Raw genomic sequence first — 20,479 nt, forward strand, 5'->3', positions numbered from 1 at the left:
GATTGGCGCGGTCAATCGCCTGGCGCCAGTCGCCGCCGCAACTCCGCTGCAACTGTCGCTAGTCCGCGTGAGTACGCGGACTAGCGACAGCAACCTCCATTGAGGTATGCGGAGCTTCCGGCGGGGGGAGGAGGAACGTCGGCGACAGCTTCCGTCGCGCCGCTGGTCCCTCTTCCGCGTGTGTACGCGGAGGGACCTGGAGAGAAGCTGTCGCCGGCCTGTCGCTAGCACGCTCACGTGTGCTGGCGACAGGCCACTTTTGCAGCCCGTGAATACAGGCCATTACAGGTTGTGCACACACTCCTATTCCATCATGAGTTGTGGCAAGAAATCCCTGTGTTTTGTCTTGTAGTGTGGATCTGAGATGGTGGCAGAAGGCAGAAAGCACTTGGTAGGGTTCTTCTTTTAACAATAAGAAAGGCTTTAGGGCAGAGGCAGGGGACTGTAGAAGAGATCTCCCTGAAAAAATAGAGCTTTAACTATTTGTTTTTCTTTCTTAATTTAGGCCTTCTGTCTCACTTTTATGCTTAAGGCCTCGTTCAGACTATACGCGCTGCCGTGCACATTTTGGCAGCGCGTATAGTGTGCGACACGCAAGAACGGTAGAAGGGCATAGACAGCCCTTCTACCGTTCCCATCATATGCGCTGCATGGCAGCGCGATTGCGCTATCGCGTGCTGCACGCATTTTTGGGAATCGCAGCGCAGATCCCATTCATTGTAATGAATGGGATCTGCAGCGCAGCGCTTAGGAGCGCAGATGGCGTGCGATCGGACGCGTTGCGTTCCAATCGCACAGCCATCTGCGCTAAATGATGTGAACGAGGCCTGACTATTTTTATTCATTTCTTTTTTAGACAGACCCCCTCCCAATGCCATCTTACAGCTAAAAAAGAAAATAACCATTTTGTCCATTGCCATTGCTGAAATGAGGACTTTTTGGGGAGCAAACCAATGCATGCCTAATATTGTTTATTATACTCACACCACACAAGGCCGATAATGCAAGAGAAATGTGTCTTTATTTGACAATGGCCTTAAAAAATGCTGTTTCTGCTATGCACAAAACCAAGGGTAAAAGAAATGTTGACATATAAAGTATGTGCTGCCAATATTTGGCTTCTGGGGGTCCAGTGTATGCTGTTTGGAGTCCCAGAAATGACCATTTAATGATTACATCATATAAAACAACACGCAGGGCCGGTTCTCTCATGAAGCCAGGTGAAATATTTACATGGGGCACAGTGGCGTAGCTAAGGAGCTGTGGGCCCCGATGCAAGTTTTACAATGCCCCCCCCCCCCAAGCACTCTATACATAACAATTGATATGGCGCACCAAAACCTGTCAATGGCAACTACAGTGTCTGAGGTGCAATTAGGGGATGGGGAACCGCTTGTTAATTACCACTGTTCAAAGTATCTATAGAAGTGATTATTATGAGCACAGGACCAATAAAGAGCTAATACTGTAGTTGAGGGAGGGCCCTTTGGGGCCCCTCTGGCCTAAGGGCCCCGATGCGGTCGCTACCTCTGCAACCCCTATTGCTACGCCCCTGATGGGGCAGCATGTTTATACTACATGTTTGACTGCATGCTGTTAGTGTAGTGTAGGAGCAGAAGCAAGAGGTGAGCGAGGTGAAGAGGTCATCATTGGGGAAAAGCAGCTTGTTGTGATGTGAGGAGTCTGGCAGTGAGTGAGGAGGGGGGAGGCAGGGGAGCAGCAGTGTTTCATTTGATTTGTATAGCAGAAGGGAGGAGGTGGCTCTGCTGTCCTGACAGAGGAGGAAGGGAGTGGCTGAGGGTGAGCAGTTTGTTTGTCACAGACTCACAGCCAGCCAGTGTGCTATTGTGTTGAGCTACAAAATGTCATGTAAGAACATTAAATGAAGCAGAGTGAATTGCCAGGTGCTGTGCGGTCATTCCAAATCCAAATTGATTATGTAAAAAACAAAACTTTGCATTATTATAGTGCAGAGAGTTAAGCATTAGTGTATTTTTTCTCTACCTAGTTGTGTTGAGTCCTCTGTCAACAGCCTTGATTGAATGACAGTGAATGGTAAAATGGTTCTGCCTACTTCCTGGATGAACTGTGTGGTTACAGATATATTCACACACTAAGCTACGTGCTTTAACTTTTTTTTTCAAGAACAGTAACACACATTTATATGGAAAACCTGGTACAATAACCCCTAAGAACAAAAGCAACAGTGAATAGGTAATGCTGAAATGTGCAGACAAGCAGCAGTCCTGTTCAGTGCCTGGTCTAATATTCTGCATCTGCAATTATAACTGTAGTAGTAAAAGACCCACAGCATGAAGCAATAAAGTAAAATGTATTTTCATCTATAATGTTAAAGTACTCAGTGGCTGGTCCAATATACAGCAGTTATAAATGTAGTACAATAAGCTGCACAATTAAAAAAAGAATAACAGTAAAAATGTACTCTGCACAGCACTAATTTAACGAATCAGAGCACCAAGTTTAGAATGTCTCTCACAAGAAAATGGCCCTGAGTGAGGTCATATACCTACTGATCACAGGTGTCCAACAGGACATCTGTCACCACAGACATGGTTTCTGGTATCTATTTCCAGAGACAGACTGACTGGCTGATACAGTGGCTCTGGGCATTATGGTATAGGTCACTGAATATTTCTGTGAGCATTATTATTCATCGGTTCTGGATTTATCAAACAGAAAACTCAGCATCCTGGCTGAATGTAGCTTTTACCCATATGCCGACAGCAATACTAGTATTCATGTGCCTGCCTGCAGAAAGACTTCTTTACTAAAATACAGGTCTTCCTGCATTTATAGAAAAATGACCATGGGTGCCTGCTTGCAGCTGTGATTGCACAATTCTTAATTCACTAGCCTATACTCCAACCTGACCCAGGCAAGCATTACAAACTTTTTAAAGTAGACCCAAACCAAACATTTTTTTTATTAAAAATATTTAGTTGCACCACTGTGACACATACAAAGATAAATAAACACTCCTTCAAGCCTATGAGCATTTCAATGCATGTTTTTCACCCTTCTCTTTTCATGACTAGGGTTATACAGGTGGCAGCCATTAGCAATTCCTCCTTTGCTGGACACCTCCTACTCCACCAGTCTGCCGGATTCTGTCCCAGCAATATGAAAGGAAGGGAGGGGTTTCTCCAATAAATGTAAACTATTTTATATGTGTCATCAAGCAGCTGAAAAAAGGCTGCTATTTATTATTAAAATTTAGAAAATAGATTTTATTTCTGAAATCTTGTCTTTTTAATTTGGGTCCACTTTAAAAAAATGAATTTGAAAAAAAAAAGGCAGATTAGTAGGATTACATACAGTATGTTCTCCAATTAACTCTAGTCTGGGAGAACCTTGGGAAATTGGGCCAAGTGGGTGTCATACCTCCCAACTTTTTGAGATGAGACAGAGGGACACTTAAGCCACATCCCTGACCATGCCCTCATCACACCCCTAGTCATGCATACCATAAAGATTTCATAAAAAGAATATGTTGTTTTATAATTCAGACCACACTGGTCCCTTCTACCCTGGTTCATTTTCCTTCATATTAACATTTTAAAATTAGTAATATATCAATTTAAAGAGACACTGAAGCGAGACTAAATCTCGCTTCAGGTCTTATATATAGCAGGGGCACGTGTGCCCCTGCTAAAACGCCGCTATCCCGCGGCTTAACGGGGGTCCCTTCACCCCCAACCCACCCCCCGCAAAAGTTGGTCGTAAAATGGTCGCTGGGAATCTTCTTCCTGGAGGCAGGGCTAACGGCTGCAGCCCTGCCTCCCAGCGCGTCTATCAGACGCGCATCGCCGCCTCTCCCCCGCCCCTCTCAGTGAAGAAAGACAGAGAGGGGTGGGGGAGAGGCGGAGATACGCGTCTGACAGACGCGCATGGGGCAGGGCTGCGGCGGTTAGCCCTGCCCCAACCAGGAAGCGCTCCCCCGCTGCATGGAGGGGGTTTGGGGGGACAGGGACCCCCGTTAAGCCGCGCTATAGCGGCGTTTTAGCAGGGGCACGCATGCCCCTGCTAGCTATGAGGTCTGAAGCGAGATCTATTCTCGCTTCAGACTCTCTTTAAAGGATGGGAATAAAGTTTAGAGTCAATCAAACAGGTTTTTAGTACAGAAATGTATATATTTACATAGAAAGAGGGACAAAATCCTGAAAGAGGGACAAATAAGAAGGAAAGAGGGACAGGGCTCCCAAAGAGGGACTGTCCCTCCAAAAGTGGGACTGTTGGAAGCTGTGCAGGTGTGACTGTAAGTATAAGCTTCAAATGTAAGGGTGATTCAAAGACAGGAGAGGGTGGTAAGTTGAGCAGATAAGAATGTAATATCATTCTAACGGTAGCTACAATTGTAAACATAGATGTCTCCCTCAGCTGGACACATTTCTTGCCAAAAATTGAATCATGTATTGCCAACCTTAATAACATTGTCTTAAAGGGACCTGAGCACCACATTGAATTAAACAGACCTCTGCCTAATGGAGGTTAGTCAACGGTGTGAGTTTTGTGGTGGGAAGCGAGCATCTACTTACCTATGGGAGATGATCTCTAGCCCCTCGTCTATACACGCACCTCCATCTTGCTTCTTGAGTGCAGCAGAACCTCACAGCAGCAGTGGTGATGTCGCTGACCCCCAACTGGGAGATGTAATCACATTAATTACATTAACGTATTACATCTCTCTGCATGCATTACAAATGTTGGGGACTTGCAACATCACAGCTGCTTTCAGTTGCTTCATCTGCGGCACATGAAGAAGCAAGATGGAGGTGCATGTATAGACAATGGGCTAGATAGCATCACCCCTACAGGTAAGTAAATGCTCCCCCCCCAATACACACCATCTATGAACTTTGCCAAGGAATACTACTATCGGTACATATACTGTATACTACCCCACCTCTTGACCCCCATTCCTTTTGGATGTAAGCTCACAAGGGCAGGGCTCTCTCACCCTTTTGTGTCTTGGAATTTGTTACACATTTTATCCATGAAGTTACTTTGAATTACCAATTCGGTATTTTGTATATTGATGTACACCATGGTCTGTACTATGTACCCCATATTTGTTTTTTACATTGTACAGCGCCATCGAATATGTTGGAGCTTTATAAATTAATAATAATAATAATAATAATAATAATAGTATTTAGTTTAGGAGCACCCAGGTGCTCAGTTAGCTTTAAAAGGTGACCCCCTCTTGGACCACTGCACAAAGCAGTTTGTTTTTGCTCACTCGGCCTTTTAAGAATATCTCTGAAAAAAATCGCAAGCAACCAATCATGTGGATTAACTCAAACAATTCACAAATGAAATTACCTATGTTATCCTTAAATCCTCAGACAATGAGAACTGATGTCACAGAAGGCAAAACAGATACAAAATGACACATTACATGCAGCCCAGCAGGTCTAAGTATCTAATAGCTATTGACAATTAGGACTAGGAACAAAGCCAGAAACTACAAGAACAATATATTAAATTGCACATTTTCGTTATGCTACTCCTATCTTAGAGAACATCTATAATAGTTCTGCTGGGTTTATGCTACACAACTGGCCTAGAGTCTTACTTGTGCCTGCACACTGTCATCCGCAAATTATGGAACAAATGGTCGGTGTAGCTTATCTAAAAGTCTGACAGTCACTGATATATGTGTTTGTCTCAAATAAAATTAATTCTGAAGATATTAGTTTAGTTTTTTTTATTAATTCCACTGAGCAAAAACCTAGATGAGTTTCTTAAAATTAAATTTTTACTCCAGATAACTTTTTTTCCCAGTTTCTTAAAAAGTAATTGAGAGTTAAAACCTCTGTAAGATTTTTTTTATTATTACCTGTGCTTCACGTGGGTGTGTTTTTTTAATGCTGTTCAATCAAGTGACAACTGTGATATGTCACGATTATTACTTGAACAACATTTAGGGATATGTTTTCAATATGGTCAAAGAAAAAACAAAGGATAAAAAAAACACAAAAAAACTGATTAAAAGGGAGGTAGTATGTCTCGATAAGTCTAATTTCAAAAACAACTTTTATGTTCACATTTCAAAAAAGATTCCAATTGTAACGCGTTTCACAGAAGAAATCCGCTTCCTCAGGCAAAATGATTGGAGTGTTAGACACACCAAATCATGGAATGACAGATACGCCAATGATTTTGACTGAGGAAGTGGGTTTCTCCCATGAAACATGTCGCAATTGGAGTATCAATGATTGGGAAAATAGTGGGAAGAAGTAAATAAAAAAAAAAAAAAAACCAAGACATTTGTGGTTTTTGAGAAAATCAAAGTTTTAAAAACTCAAAGAAAAAAATATTTTTTAACTTGGTAACATTTTTTTTTTCATTAACCACTTCGCATCCAGACTTTGTTTTCCCCTAATGGACCAGAGCAGTTTTGACTGGTGTCCCTTTTTAATCAGCAATAACTTCATCTGTACTCGTGCCACTTAAATGATCTATATATCGTTTTTTTCAAGACAAACTAACCTTTCATTGGGGGGTATTTGGTACCAAGTAACATTTTCCTCTCTATGCATTTTATTGGGAAAAAGTGGGAAAATTTTTTAAAAAATGCATTATTTCTCAATTTTGACCAATTTCTGTTTAAAAATAAAAAGTGCTATTGACATAAAAACTGTGCCACCAGTTAAAGTTGCCCCAGTATAGATATCCAGATGTGTCCCCAGTATCACCCCCCAGTATAGCCAGATGTGTCCCCAATATCAGCCCCCCCCAGCATAGCCAGATGTGTCCGCTGCATTTGCCACCCCCAGAATAGATTGACAGATGTACCCCCAGGAATAGTGCCCCTCTTTATAGCCAGATGTGTCCCCGGGATCAGGATTACCACATTATAGCCAGATGTACCCCCAGGATTAGCGCTGCCCCCCATTATAGCCAAATGTGCCCCTAGTATTTGGTTATGACCCCCAGTGCCCAAATGTGCCAAATTATTAAACCCCCCCTCCCCTTAGTTAACTAGATGCCCCCCAGTAAATATGTACTTCCCCCTTTACATATCCTACCCCCCGCTCCCCATTATTGATAGCCAGATGTTCACTCCCTCATCAGGCAGCCCCCTCCATACACAAATCATAAAAAAAAATTCCTCCAGCAAGCAGCCTCACTCACCTTACCTAGTTTCTGTGACTATCCTGAAGTCCAAGCCTCCGATCCCCGCTCTGCAGTCAACCACGTAATGCCGGTAACCCGGGTCCCGGCTTGATGACGTCATCAAGCCGGGACTCGGGTAGTCGGCAATACGCGACTGAATGCAGAGCGGGGAACGGAGGTTTTGGCTTCAGGATAGTCACAGGAACGAGGTAAGGTGCACGGAGGGGGACAGATGAAGGATCGCTGCAGTTGACTACTGCAGTGATCGTTCATGGGAGGAGGGTGGACTAATTGGCTAAAAGGGAACATGTTCCCTTTTACCAATTAGTAATGCAGCTGAAAGTGCCAGGGGGGGGGGGGGGGCCTCTCTGAAGCGCACCCAATCGTGCACAGTAGGGCTGCAAACGTAGTCAGTATATCTACGTCATGGTGGCTTGGAGGGTGACGTAGATATAGTGAGCTGTGGAGAAAGTGGTTAATTGTCTCCAAAATGACCCAAAAAAAGTTTTTCTTTTAAAAAAGCAAATTTCACATTTTCGTGAGAATATGAGTAATTGCTAAATGATGGAACATTCTGATTTTGGATCGTAATCGTGAATTTGATGCAAAATTGCGATTATGTGAAATTTGAGCTCAACAATACTGGCAAATACCGCTGCTACAGGAGGAGGAAACAGTTATTATTAAGCATTGATATCTCTGTATAAAAAGTATATGACAGCAAAATATGTGTCTCCTAAAACAATATGCAATTACAGTATCTGTCAGCTATGGTGGGCCTTAATAAGGAGTTTCCCCTGCCCAGAATGCTCCATGGAATCCTGTTTTGCCTCCCTCTGGACCAAAACTGCCGGAGGGTTTGGAAGCTTGATCTAGATGTACGCATGTGTTTCCATTTCAACCTAGTTAAAACTCAACTCCAATCCTTTTAATGTTTTCGGTATACATGTGAAAAGAAGATAATCTTATCAATGTGTGTTTCTTTCTTTTTTTTTTGTTTAGTTTAGTTTTTTTTTAAAGTCTTTCTATGTATGTGTTTTTTCTTTCTGTCTGTTTATTAGCAGGTCATCTTTGTAAGTTATATTTTATTTCAATGGACCTTCAAACAGATTGAACTGAGCTGTGAACTAAATGTATCCGAGTCCCAGACATTGCTTTACGGGTCAAATCAGAGAAAGAAAATCACTTCCATGCCGCTGCAGAGAATACGCATTCTCCAACAGGACACATCCTGGGCAGAGTGCAGCAATGGATAAACATCTAAACAAGATGGAAATGTTACAAATGCTATGGAGAACAGAGACAAGCCACATGAGAGGGAAGGAATAGGAAGTGGTTCTAAAAAAACCCAGTCATGTATCATACCCCTTACTCCAGCTGTTTTACATAAAACATCTCATTATGAGAGGAGATGGGCTGAATGCATTGTGAACCAGCTGCTGAGAGGTCAGACAAGCTCTCAGGACATGGGAGCAGATACTGGGCATCCAACCACAGGACCACAACCAGCAGTCAGCTGTACTTCTTAGACTACAACCTCAATCACATGATAAAACATTGATCAAGAGAAGTCAGATCAAGCAAGGGGGAGTGCCACAAGAACAACATTCCATAGCTATGTGTTGCAGTGGCCACTGGTAACTGAAAATGTTTATACCCAGATTTACTCAAACAAAATAAATAATTAGGCACACTGTGTTCTTTTGAAACAACCACCACAATGGTGGACGTTTCAAAAGAGATCAGAACGTAATCCTTTGGGTGACAGTTTTGGGATTGAATGCTGCACAGGCGCTCTGCTCTGTTTGTGTGTTTTTATTGGGGGGGGGGCTTAGGGGCTATTTCTATGAGGAGGAGGAAGGCACAGCCCACAATAAAGCTGCTTCCAGTGGGAGAGGTGTGAAGAGAAACAATGCACAAAATTATAACAGGCAGCAGCAGCTTTAGTTTTGGCAGGTGATCTGTATGGAATGTTCATTTACTGAGAGTTCTGTGCACAGAGGGATATATTGCTTGCTTGGCCATTGGAAAAAGCTGTTATTTCCCACAATGCAATGAGGTTAATAGACAGCAAACTGTCCTTGGTCATGACATCACACTGCGGGAGGGGTTTCACCGCAGTATCAGACATACAGACCCCTCTGATGATCTTTTTGAGAAAGGGTAGCTATTTCTCATGGGAAAGGGGTATCAGAAAGGGGTATTGGGATAAAGTTCAATCCTTGGTTAAAGTTCCTCTTTAAATCTCTTCTGATCTCTAATGCAAAAAAATTAGACTGGGTTCAGAAAGATCTACCATTCTTCTAGTCTGTGGCCAAATATAAATAGACTAGCGGACCCGCGGTGTAGCATACACCGCATAAGAGGGTAGCAGGCGGGAATTAATTCCATACTATGTAATATATCATAAACCTTAAAGTGTACCTGAGACAAAAGGGTTGAAAAGTTTTACACATACCTGGGGCTTCCTCCAGCCCCCTCCTTGCAGATCGCTCGCTTGCCGCCGTCCTCCGCCTTCCGGATGCTCCGGTAGAAGCCCTGTTATCTTCAGCCAGTCAGCACTTCCCTGACACGTTGCCGCAGTAGTACTGCAAAGGCGAAGAACGCTGCCAGCGTGGGAAGTGCAGCGTGGCATGCAAGTGGCCGGGCTGTGTATGCGCAGTACACCCATCTGGCTGAAGATAACAAGACATCTGCCAGAGCATCGTGGAGGACGACGGTAAGAGAGCAATTTGCGTGGAGAGGGCTGGAGGGAGCCTCATGTATGTATGATGCTTTTCAACCCTTTTGTCTCAGGTTTACTTTAAAGATGATATAACTGCCTATGTGTATTTTTTCCCCTAAGCGTTAGCTATTGGAGGATGATTGGGGATACATTAATCACCTGTCAGCTGTTAGCCTCAGATGTGTCACTAACCTCCGGGCCTAGCTACTCATCGTTACTAAGTAGAGGGACTGGGCAAAGAGGGTTGACAGAGTGTTACACAAGGAGCAAGGCATAGTGGGTGGGGTGAATGGTAAGAACAATGCACTTGGCCAGCACTCAGCTAAATTGATCTACTAGGCGGATAACCAACCAATGCGCCAAGGGGTATTAGGAGCCATTCTCAGCAGTGGTGGTTATTATGGCCCAACTTGGCTGAGTTTAATCCTGCCTGTATAGAAGGGCTTTGCTTGTAATCTTGAAAGACCAAAATTGTCTATCCAAGTGTTTTTAGTACTGCTGTATCACTGTGTATGTTAACATTGTATAAGATATTAACAAATATGTTTAGAATTTAGTATTACTGTTGTAGTAAAGAAGTTTCTTCAACATTATAATAAAAAGTCTCCTGACTTGTTAATATAGGGGTCTGGTGCATTAACTAGGGGTAACATTTCCGTATAGAGGCTACTGCAGCAGTGTACCGTGAGTTACACTATTAACATGACCCACCAGTGGCGCAGCAATATGAGATGCAGAGGTTGCAACCTCACCGTGGTCCCTGAGCCACCGGATCCCACGAGGGACCCTCCTTTATCCATCTCATAAGCTTTGCATTGGTGCTATGCTGGTAGTGAACACCTCTATATGTGCATTGCATAGTGGTAATACTTAACAAACTGTTTCCTTACTCTGATTACACCTCTCTGACACTAAAACTGTCTTTGGTAGGTTTAGGTGCTCCATATCAATAGAGTGCATGGGGCCCTATGTAAAACTCGCACTGGGGCTCCAAGCTCCTTAATTATGCCACTGTGACCCACGGTGCTCAAATATCATGACTGTTGCTACGGTAACTTGCTTGACTATATATATTGGTGTGTGCTATCTCTGTATGGCATTATTACTGCTAGTTCGTGCATCAGGTCCCAGGTCCTGTAGTTATCCTCACAACATTGCAGTAAAACAAGGCCCTTCTTGAATGTGCAATTCATAAGAAGAAGCTGTGTGCAAATATTAAATTAGATTTGTTTTTTTTTTGTTTTTTTAATATTATACTGATAATAACAATCTAATTTTAGTAGAAAGCACAACACTAATTATAATTGATAAAACAAACATTTATAATACTATAATAGCTCAAAATATTTTGGTGGTCTGTTTTAGCCTCTGGAAAGCAGCCAAATGCAACAAAATGTTATAGAAATGCCACGTTGGAAGGCCTAAAGCTAAATACCCACATGAAGATGGGTCAAGGGATCAGCGGCAACCAATGACCATTCCCCAATCCATCTTCCCGATCACGGTAATGACGGTGCAAATGATTGTTCAAATGAAAGTTCAAACAATCAGGGTAAAATGTCCACGGTGGTTGATGAAGATCTGAACGATCGGCGTTTCAATGATCCGACATGTCGGTCATGATCGCCACACGCTTAACTAACTTTAGTAAAATGATGTTACACAATATCATAAAAAAAAATCACTCATCACACAAAAAGGTCTTCTGGTGCAAAAAAGTCACTGCAAAAATCACATCGTAGGTATGGATCTGAAATTAAAAGCTGACATAGGAAATACACAAATCATTCAAGTCACAGATTTGTGAGGCCCCTAATACTGTACATAATACTGCTACAGAATCACTAAGGGACATTTATGGGACTCAAAACAAAAACAAAAAAAGTGTTATTTTGTAGTATGAAACTTAAACTTGTCAGTTTAGCAAACAATATAAGCTATGCATTGGTCTGCATCAGAGCCCCAACTAGCAATATTAGTTGTTTTACTCTCTGAGAAACAAAGGATGTCCGCACGATGTCCTAACGATCAGGTTCCTTTATTATGGACGTATCCAAGCAAGCTCACATCATATAGCTGACATGTTTCGGACCAAAGGGTCCTTACTCATAGCTATGAGTAAGGACCCTTTGGTCCGAAACATGATTCGGACCAAATAAACATAATAAAGGAACCTGATCATTAGGAAATCGTGCGGATTGGCCTACATTGGTCCTGGCACTGTCTTAGGGGAGTGTGAGCGGTTTCTCCAGTGGCTTTACCTAGTTGTTTTACTCTGCTGGTCCCTGGATTCCGTCCATTCTTGGCTATGAACCGCATCGTCATATAAGACTACAACCCCTCCTCACTTAAACTGAGTTCACAGTAAGCACCCTTTCTGCTTGACTGTGATCCCTATGATCCATGTCTATGGCATGGAAAATACAGGAGGAAGCTCATGCAGTAAAAGAGGAGTAGGCCAACGTCTCTATCTTCTGGGACCTGTGGGCACTCCACTAGGCTTTGTGGTGACAGCCATATTATTATTATTTAGTATTTATATAGTGCCGACATCTTCCGCAGTGCTGTACAGAGTATATATTGTTTTGTCACTGTCCCTCAGAGGGGCTCACAATCTAGTCCCTACCGTAGTTTTATGTCTATGTATGTATCATGTATGTATCATAGTCTAGGGCCAATTTTTAGGGGGAAGCAAATTAACTTATCTGTATGTTTTTGGGATGTGGAAGGAGTACTCGGAGGAAACCCACGCAGACACAGGGAAAACATACAAACTAGCTGGGATTCGAACTGGGGACCCAGCGTTGCAAGGTGAGAATGCTAACTACGCCACCGTGCTGCCATATGGTTACTCATGCACACGGTTAAAGATGCGAATAAACCATGGTCACCTGTCGCATACAAATATTGAAGGTGACCATGGTTTGGTCCAAAAATATGCTCTGCTGACATTGTGCAGTGGGTGGGAACAGTCATGGGAAAATTAAACTACACAATGTATTTCGAAAGGTAGCAAATAAAGATATAATTAAAAAAATTGAATACTTACCTCAGTAGTAGGAAGTCATTGGATAATCCAGAGGGTTCCCCATCCCTCTTGACCACACCAATCCAACATCAAGACGTTCTGAACATATTTGACAAATTGACAAGAGCTTTTTAAATATGTTCTTGTGGCAGTGCTCCTATATATGAGCATGGCTGTGCAAGTGCAAGCATGGCCCACTCTTGTGCAGTATTAGTAGCCAATTGTACATGAGCATCTCTGTGCAACTACTCAGATGTGGGCTCTGAATGCACCTACACAATGCGACCGTGCTCATACATGGATGGGAGTACAGCCGTAGATGGTAGATCCCAGTAGTCATTGGTAGGTGGATGAGGATCGAAGAAGCCTCTGAATCTGGTAAGTATCTAACTTTTTGTAACGATCGGTGTCAGCACGCAGAGAGGATCTGATTATTCGTGATCTGCAGTATCACCAAGAATGCAGATATATACCTGATTATGGATGATCTGCAGAATCACCAATAATACAGATATAGTTCTAACCTCTGGACACCTATGTATACTCGTGAGTGTTTGGTGTAACAGTATGACTTTGAGTAACGCACCTGATGAGCAGGTGATCTTAGACAGTATAGGCAATACTGCTCACTGAGAGCACAGAACCTTCCAGCAGCCTGAGACTCTCCAAGGGGTGGAGTCAGGCTGAAGGTAGGAAGGACCAGAGAGAGAACTCCTCCGTAGGGAAACTATGTGGATATACAAATTAGGCACACTCTCCCCCAATGGCCTCAATTCAGAAATAAATTTTTCTGTATATTTGGATCCTTATTAGTCTGTCCTATTGCACAACATTGCATTTCCCACGCCAATCCCTATATGATATCACATTACCTATTGCACTTTGTCCTGTCTCTGGCTAATATACAGCACTGTGTGTGCTGTGCAGGAGGTGAGACGCGTAATATTCATGCCCCACTTGTTGTGTAGCCAAATGGAGGTGAGGAGAGAAGGTAGCAATATATGTGAGGAACACATTGAGAGACATGTAAAAACTTAGATAGTGTTTGGGAAATGGTGTGGATGGAGCGCTGTGTATGAGTAGGAACTTGGATATGGATCATATCTATTGCAGCAATGCTTCCTCCTTTTGCAGTAAAATGAGTGGTCCTAAATATACCCAATGATACTTAAGGAAATATTACTGCTCTTGTGCTTTTTGAAAATATGTAAAAGATATATGAAAGTATGTTTCAAGAAATGGGCATCCCTGCCAACAACAAAGATGGCGTCCGTGGACGTACCAGCTGATCGCTGCCTGGATATAAAGAGGACTGACCATCCCCTTCCTTTATAAGCCACACCCTGATGAAGCCCATTGGGCGAAACATGTAGGTGGGAGGAGCTACAGGAGGCCGGCCTCGCCCACTGGTTTGAGCCCACGCCGCTCGGAGAGCGTTTTCTACTGCTCCTTGCCGCCATTGCCGCTGCTGCGGCGTGGATGCGCCGATCCAGTGCCACTGATGTTCATCACCAGCATTGATGAGATGACCAAGCCTGCATGCATATGGTCCTAACACCCGGCACAGATCCACTGGGACACGTAAGAGACAGGGGCACTCTCCCCTTGGACAGTATAGAGTGCATCACGCATTGCTCAAATTGGCTGATGAAACCAATACCATTGCTATAACAGCTTACTAACTTGCTTGCTTTCTATAACTGGCATTGATGAGAGATACCGGCTGAATAATAGACGCTGCTGTGCTATATAACTGGTTATTGCTGTTGTCTCAAGTGGTTGATTTGTGCAGCTTGCAAACCCACATATGCAATGGACTGTGCTTTTCTTCCCATGAAATCTGCACAAAAATGAGTCTTGAAGCTGGCTAGCTATTCATCTGTTTTTCTCTCAGTTTAGATCGGATTTAGCTTTGGACTGCTGTGTCGACATTAGTTCCTCACCCAGAGCTCTGAGGTTGTTCTCAAATGCATGCAATTGCTCCTCAATTGATGAATGTCATGTATGGATGGATATGATGCGTGCGTGGGATGCAGGGGATGTCAGGTCAATCCTTGAGTTCCAAGTGTTTTTAATGTGTTTTATTAGAAGTTCTCTGATTCAGTCTGTGACTGCTGTTTTTCTACAATAAAGTAACCCTTTACATGTGACTAAGCGAGGCCTCGCTTTAACTTTATTTGGCGGAAGAATTTTTAGGTATAACAGAATGATAACACAAGTTCCCAAGTCTTGAGTGTGAGGTCCGTGGTCTCTACACCCTGGAACTAGTCTAATGAATAACAGAATAATAACACAAGTAATCTGGCTCAGTGTGAATTCCCAGGTCCTCCTGGTTCAAGCACACTGTTGGATCTGACTAAGGTCTGAGTGCTTCCACGTAGTGTTCGCAACGGCAGACAATTTGAGAGTTGCCAGCAGTAACCATATATAGAGCAGTGCTCTCTGGCGCCACCCTAAAGTGATCAACCAATGGTTACCAGCTCTGAGGTCAGCTGACCGGCCAGGTCAGCTGATCCCCCCCTTGACCATCATAAAAGTTCTGCCTTTCAGCGCGTGCGCGCGTATTCCTAAACCAGCCGCCTTGCTGTCAGTACATGCGGCGGCTTTTCCGCGTTCTGCCATGTCACTAGATCCATGCTTCCGCGTGCAGACCGCCACGTTGGATGCGGAATCAGCCGCCTTGCTGTCAGTACACGCGGCGGCTTTTCTGCGTTTTCTCACACTTTTCTTTCCCCCCCCCCCCCCTCACAATAAAATAATCAATATTTAGTGTGGTGTACTGTACGTTGCTAAATGTTTTTTTTTTTTTTATAGATTTCAAACAATAATCCTGCTGTCATGGATGTGATATAACTTTTATGTTATGGTTGTGATAGGGCTACCTTGTCTTACGTTTCTGTCAGACACCCCTTGTTAGCATTGTATGCAACCCCGCTTTATAAATACAATAAATAATAATAATGATAGTGGCCCATTCGTGGTGTAAGAATGTGTCTGCACATCTGGGCTACATTCCTCGTGAGTTAGTTCCTCCATTAGAGAAGCAGAGGAAGCTGGAAGCAATTCTTCCTTTTAGTGACCTGCATTACTGCTTTACAAGGCTGGGTTCCGTAACAAGAGTATTAGAATTTATCCATAACTATTACATGCAGAATCACAGTCACTGATGAAATATCATTATTCATGTTACGCTTACTATAGACCTTTATTTATGAAATTGCAATCTAACAGGCAGTGCTGATAAGGTAAGGTATTACCTTAGGTTTGGGTAATAAATAGCAGACAGCTTAATTCTGAACTTGTATTATCTGAAACCTTTTATATTGCCATAAGTGTTTAGATTAAAGGAAATCTACAGTTTAAACAACATCAAAAAATGATCAGCAGAAAATAGGTCTTAAAGGACCACTGTAAGCTATAAAAAAAAAAAAAAGAGTTTAACTTACCTGAGGCTTCTGCAAGCCCCCCGCAGACATCCTGTGCCCGCGCTGGGACAAAACAAATCCGCGCAGGAGATTTGGGCACTCACTGAGTAACTTGGGCGCCATCAAAAGACAGAGCTTACTTTTAAAACACTGTTATTTGGCCACCAGCAATGGCTGGAAGCCAAATAACATCATTCCCCTCTATCCATGGCAGACTGGGGGGGGAATACTAATTAACGCCGCCGGGATTTGTGCAGGAGCAGGGTAAGACGTATATCGGCTTTATCTTGCGCCCAAATCTCCCGATGGCAGATTCATAGGTATGCCCTCTGGTCCCCCGCCGCAGTTCACTTCCATTTTCTGCGACTCTAATATTGCCGGCATTTGCGCATGTGTGAACCTGGCCATGCACGTCCTCACTCCCACTCACGTCGCTGGGAGCACCCTGTGCAAGCGCAGCATGAGGTTTTCTCGTACTGCGCCTACGATGTGAGAGGTAGCGGGGATGCGCGCGGCGACATTAGAGATGCAGAAAACAGAAGTGAGCCATGGCGGGCGACTGAGGATCATTTTGACCCGTAGCTGGCACAGGAAATCCGCAGGGGGGCAGTAGAAGATCCAGGTAAGTTAACACCTTTTTTTTATTAGCTTACAGTGGTCCTTTAAGAATATCAGTTCATGCTTACTTTTGTGTACTTCATTTTCGGATCCACTTTTTGAGAGAAAATGTGATGATTCACATCAGATTAAAGGCTGCTCCAACTCCAAAGCCTGCTTTTAATACAGGCACATCTGTGTATGCTCAGCACTGGCTGCTATGACTGAGGACTGGGCGATCTGAGCAGAAGAATGAACATTTAGTTAATGACATGACTCAACACAGCATATCACCATTACTACATTGTATTATTTTGAGTGAAAAAGTACATAATGTAAAAACATTGCTCCTTACTAGAGAATTGAGTGGCAAAATTCCAACAAGTATTTTCAAGTCGGAATTGCAGAAAATATGAATTTGCCCTCTCTAGGGTGCTGCATTTCTGTCATAATTACAAAGCTCCCAAACATACAATTGTCACCAGAATTGCTACTGTGATCAGAGGTACCAGTGGGAACATGCCCTAAGAAAAAAATAATACATTGTAATTTTGCTATACTTCAGAGAGAAGATTTTGTTGGAGAAAATGCATTTTTAAAACAGCAGGGTCAGCCATACTATGCCAGAAAAAACACATATACAGTATAAGTGTAATAATCAGTGTAAGCAACAACCAGATCTCTGATTATGTAGTGATCTGCAGAATCACCAATAATGCAAGTATAGTACACAGATAAGTGTGATACTTAATTGCACTGTGTTTTGGTGCAACAGTAATTACTGACAGATTTGGCAGGAGCTCACCAGAGGAGCTGGCGGGGACTGTCAGTACAGCAAACACCTCGCCAGTGACGAGGGCTCACTGGTGAGTAGAGAGGTCAGACAAATCGAGTTCGGCAACAGGCAGGCAGATAAAGTACAGAATCAGAAGGCAGAGAGTAAGCGGTAACCAGGCAGAGTCGGTAGTAAGATCAGATAGGCTAAAGTAAAGAATCACTAAGCAGGAGGGTAGTCAAACAGAGCTAGGAGTCATATACAGATAATCAAATACATTAAACTAACTATAGATAGATGTATATTGCAAACACTGCATATACATCTATCATGCGCAGGAACCTGACTAGGTCTGAGTGCTCACACGAGGCATTCGCAACAGCAGACACCCGAGGAATGAATCCTCTGGGCTTAAGAGCCCGAGGAGAGCCTGAGGCACGCCCTCCCTGTGCCTGGCCAATCAGGAGCTGCGGGTGCCTGGCGTGACGTCAGCTGACCCTCCGGTCAGCTGAGCCGCCTCTTCCTCGCACAAAGTAAGAAGAGAGGGTGCAGAGCGGCACACTTGTCCTAGTGATTTTCGGGTGCTTGACCTGGGACGCTAAGCATCATCCAGACTGATATCCAAGAAGTAGAAAGGTTGGTCAGCACACCAGCTTCTCAATTAGCAAAATTTAATGTGTCATATGTCAACACTACGGTTAACAATTGTTTCGGGGCCACAGAGGGTCCCCTTCTTCAGAACAGTGCAGACATTTTGCTTATTGAGAAGCTGGTGTGCTGATCAACCTTTCTACTTCATCCTCGCATAAAGGTTGTGACGGTGCACACGCGCACGCGTCAATGCGACCTTATGGGAGCCCGATATACCCGTCTTCGGCGTGCTAGACGCCCGGGGCACGGGTGGCGAGACGGACAGGGGCACAGAGGCAGCTGCGGTGGCGGTGCTGTTCGCCGCAGCTGCCTCACCAATTGTTACAATAAGTAGATAACTACTTGTTCTACTTATACAACAGATGTATTGCACTGTCCTCGTTTTGATTTAATTGATATAGTAAATAAAGAGAATTCTGTTCCTGGCATCTGCCATCTTTATTCCTTCTGACTGAAGCCAATCCTGATGTAATTTCCTCCCTGACCCCCCCCCCCCCCCCCACCGAATCTGTCATAGCTAGCTTTCTTTATAAACATGTGAGAACAACAAGATCAGATTTCACACTGGTTCACACTGAACTGCCCTCAGCCAATCAGTGAGGGGCAGGAATGTGGAGGGGTGATGACAAGCTACCCTCTTGTCCAGTCCTTGGCGATGGCGAAAATAGAGCCAGGCTGACTGAGATAAGATTTATTACAGCAGAAACATTTCTTAATAGATTGGAGTGCTTGCAATACAGGATAAGGTTGCAGGCCCTCTTTAAACAAGAGCGGGGTAGTATTATGACACTTTCAGCTCACGCAGATACACGTCATAATCCCCAATAGATTTTTTTTCAGCTGGTAAAATGTTTTTTTTTAAAAAAAGAAAGCGTTTGGGGTCTCCCCTCCCAAGCACTGTTAACCCTTTTCCCCTATGCAGGCTGCTATTCCCAGAGGAATTCTTGGTCTCCCGAGCATAGCAATACCAGTTTACATACTTCATAACACCAGTTTACATACTCCAAACATTACAAGGAGTTCTACAATTGGTAGATGGAATTCTCCCTCTCCCCCTCCCTCCCTAGTCGTGCACCCTTAATCCATGGTAAAGACAAAGGGCTCAACCCACCTGCAGTGGGAGACTTGTATTGGGGTCTAAAGGGACTTGAACACCTTGCACATATACTGAAAGGGACCTGAAAACCAAATATATAAAATAAACCTCCCCCTATGGGAGGTTCATAAATGGTGCCATGTGGAGAGTTGGCAGGCATTACATATCTTAAAGACAGGGGGCTGCTATATAGCCCTCTGTCTTTATGCTGGCATCCATCTTCTTCCAGGGAGACCCACAGCTGAAAGCTTGAAGCGTCCACAGAGGTGTTGCATGCTCTGGACTGCTGCAGTGCACCACGGGAGATACAGTCCTTCAGTAGGAGTAAATCTCACAATGGGCAATGAACTACTCATTTTGAAGGATTTTATCTCCCCATATGTATTGCAGGGGCCAGGAGTGCACACAACACCACCAGAATCTTCAATCTGCAGTACCTGTGGGTCTTCCTGGAAGGGGATGGATGCCAGCATAAAAAAGTGGGGCTAGAAAGCAGCCCCCCCCCCCCCCCAAGGGGAGTAATGCCTGCCAATCCCCCGTCCACTGGCACATGCAATTTAAGAACTTCCCTAAGGCGGAGGTTCATTATATATATATATATATATATATATATATATATATATATATATATATATATATATATATATATATATATATATATATATATATATAAAACAAGGAGCTCAGAAGGGGTCACCAGGTATCTACCACATTTAAAGGGATATTGTAGGGAGGTCGGGGGAAAATGAGTTGAACTTACCCGAGGCTTCTAATGGTCCCCCATAGACATCCTGTGCCCGCGCAGCCACTCACCGATGCTCCGGCTCCGCCTCCGGTTCACTTCTGGAATCTCAGACTTTAAAGTCTGAAAACCACTGCGCCTGTGTTGCCGTGTCCTCGATCCCGCTGATGTCACCAGGAGCATACTGCACACCCACAGACCTTACTGGGCTTGTGTTATATGCTCCTGGTGACATCAGCGGGATCGAGGACATAGCAACGCAGGCGCAGTGGTTTTCAGACTTTAAAGTCTGAGATTCCA

The 20,479-nt window shown here is 43.7% G+C and overlaps 1 long non-coding RNA gene across 2 annotated transcripts in view; it reads left to right on the forward strand.

Moving 5' to 3' along the window:
• The window catches only part of LOC137521080 (uncharacterized), a 140,157-nt gene that overhangs the window by 99,557 nt on the left and 20,121 nt on the right, over nucleotides 1-20,479 (forward strand). The window contains exon 3 of one of the 2 annotated variants that reach the window (XR_011022023.1): nucleotides 11,231-11,369. The exons of the other annotated variant lie outside the window; for it this stretch is intronic. This is a non-coding gene — a long non-coding RNA (uncharacterized lncRNA). The remainder of the gene's footprint in view (nucleotides 1-11,230; nucleotides 11,370-20,479) is intronic. 2 annotated transcript variants of the gene reach the window in all.

This window comes from Hyperolius riggenbachi, chromosome 1 (assembly GCF_040937935.1).
Source record: "Hyperolius riggenbachi isolate aHypRig1 chromosome 1, aHypRig1.pri, whole genome shotgun sequence".
NCBI lineage: Eukaryota > Metazoa > Chordata > Amphibia > Anura > Hyperoliidae > Hyperolius > Hyperolius riggenbachi.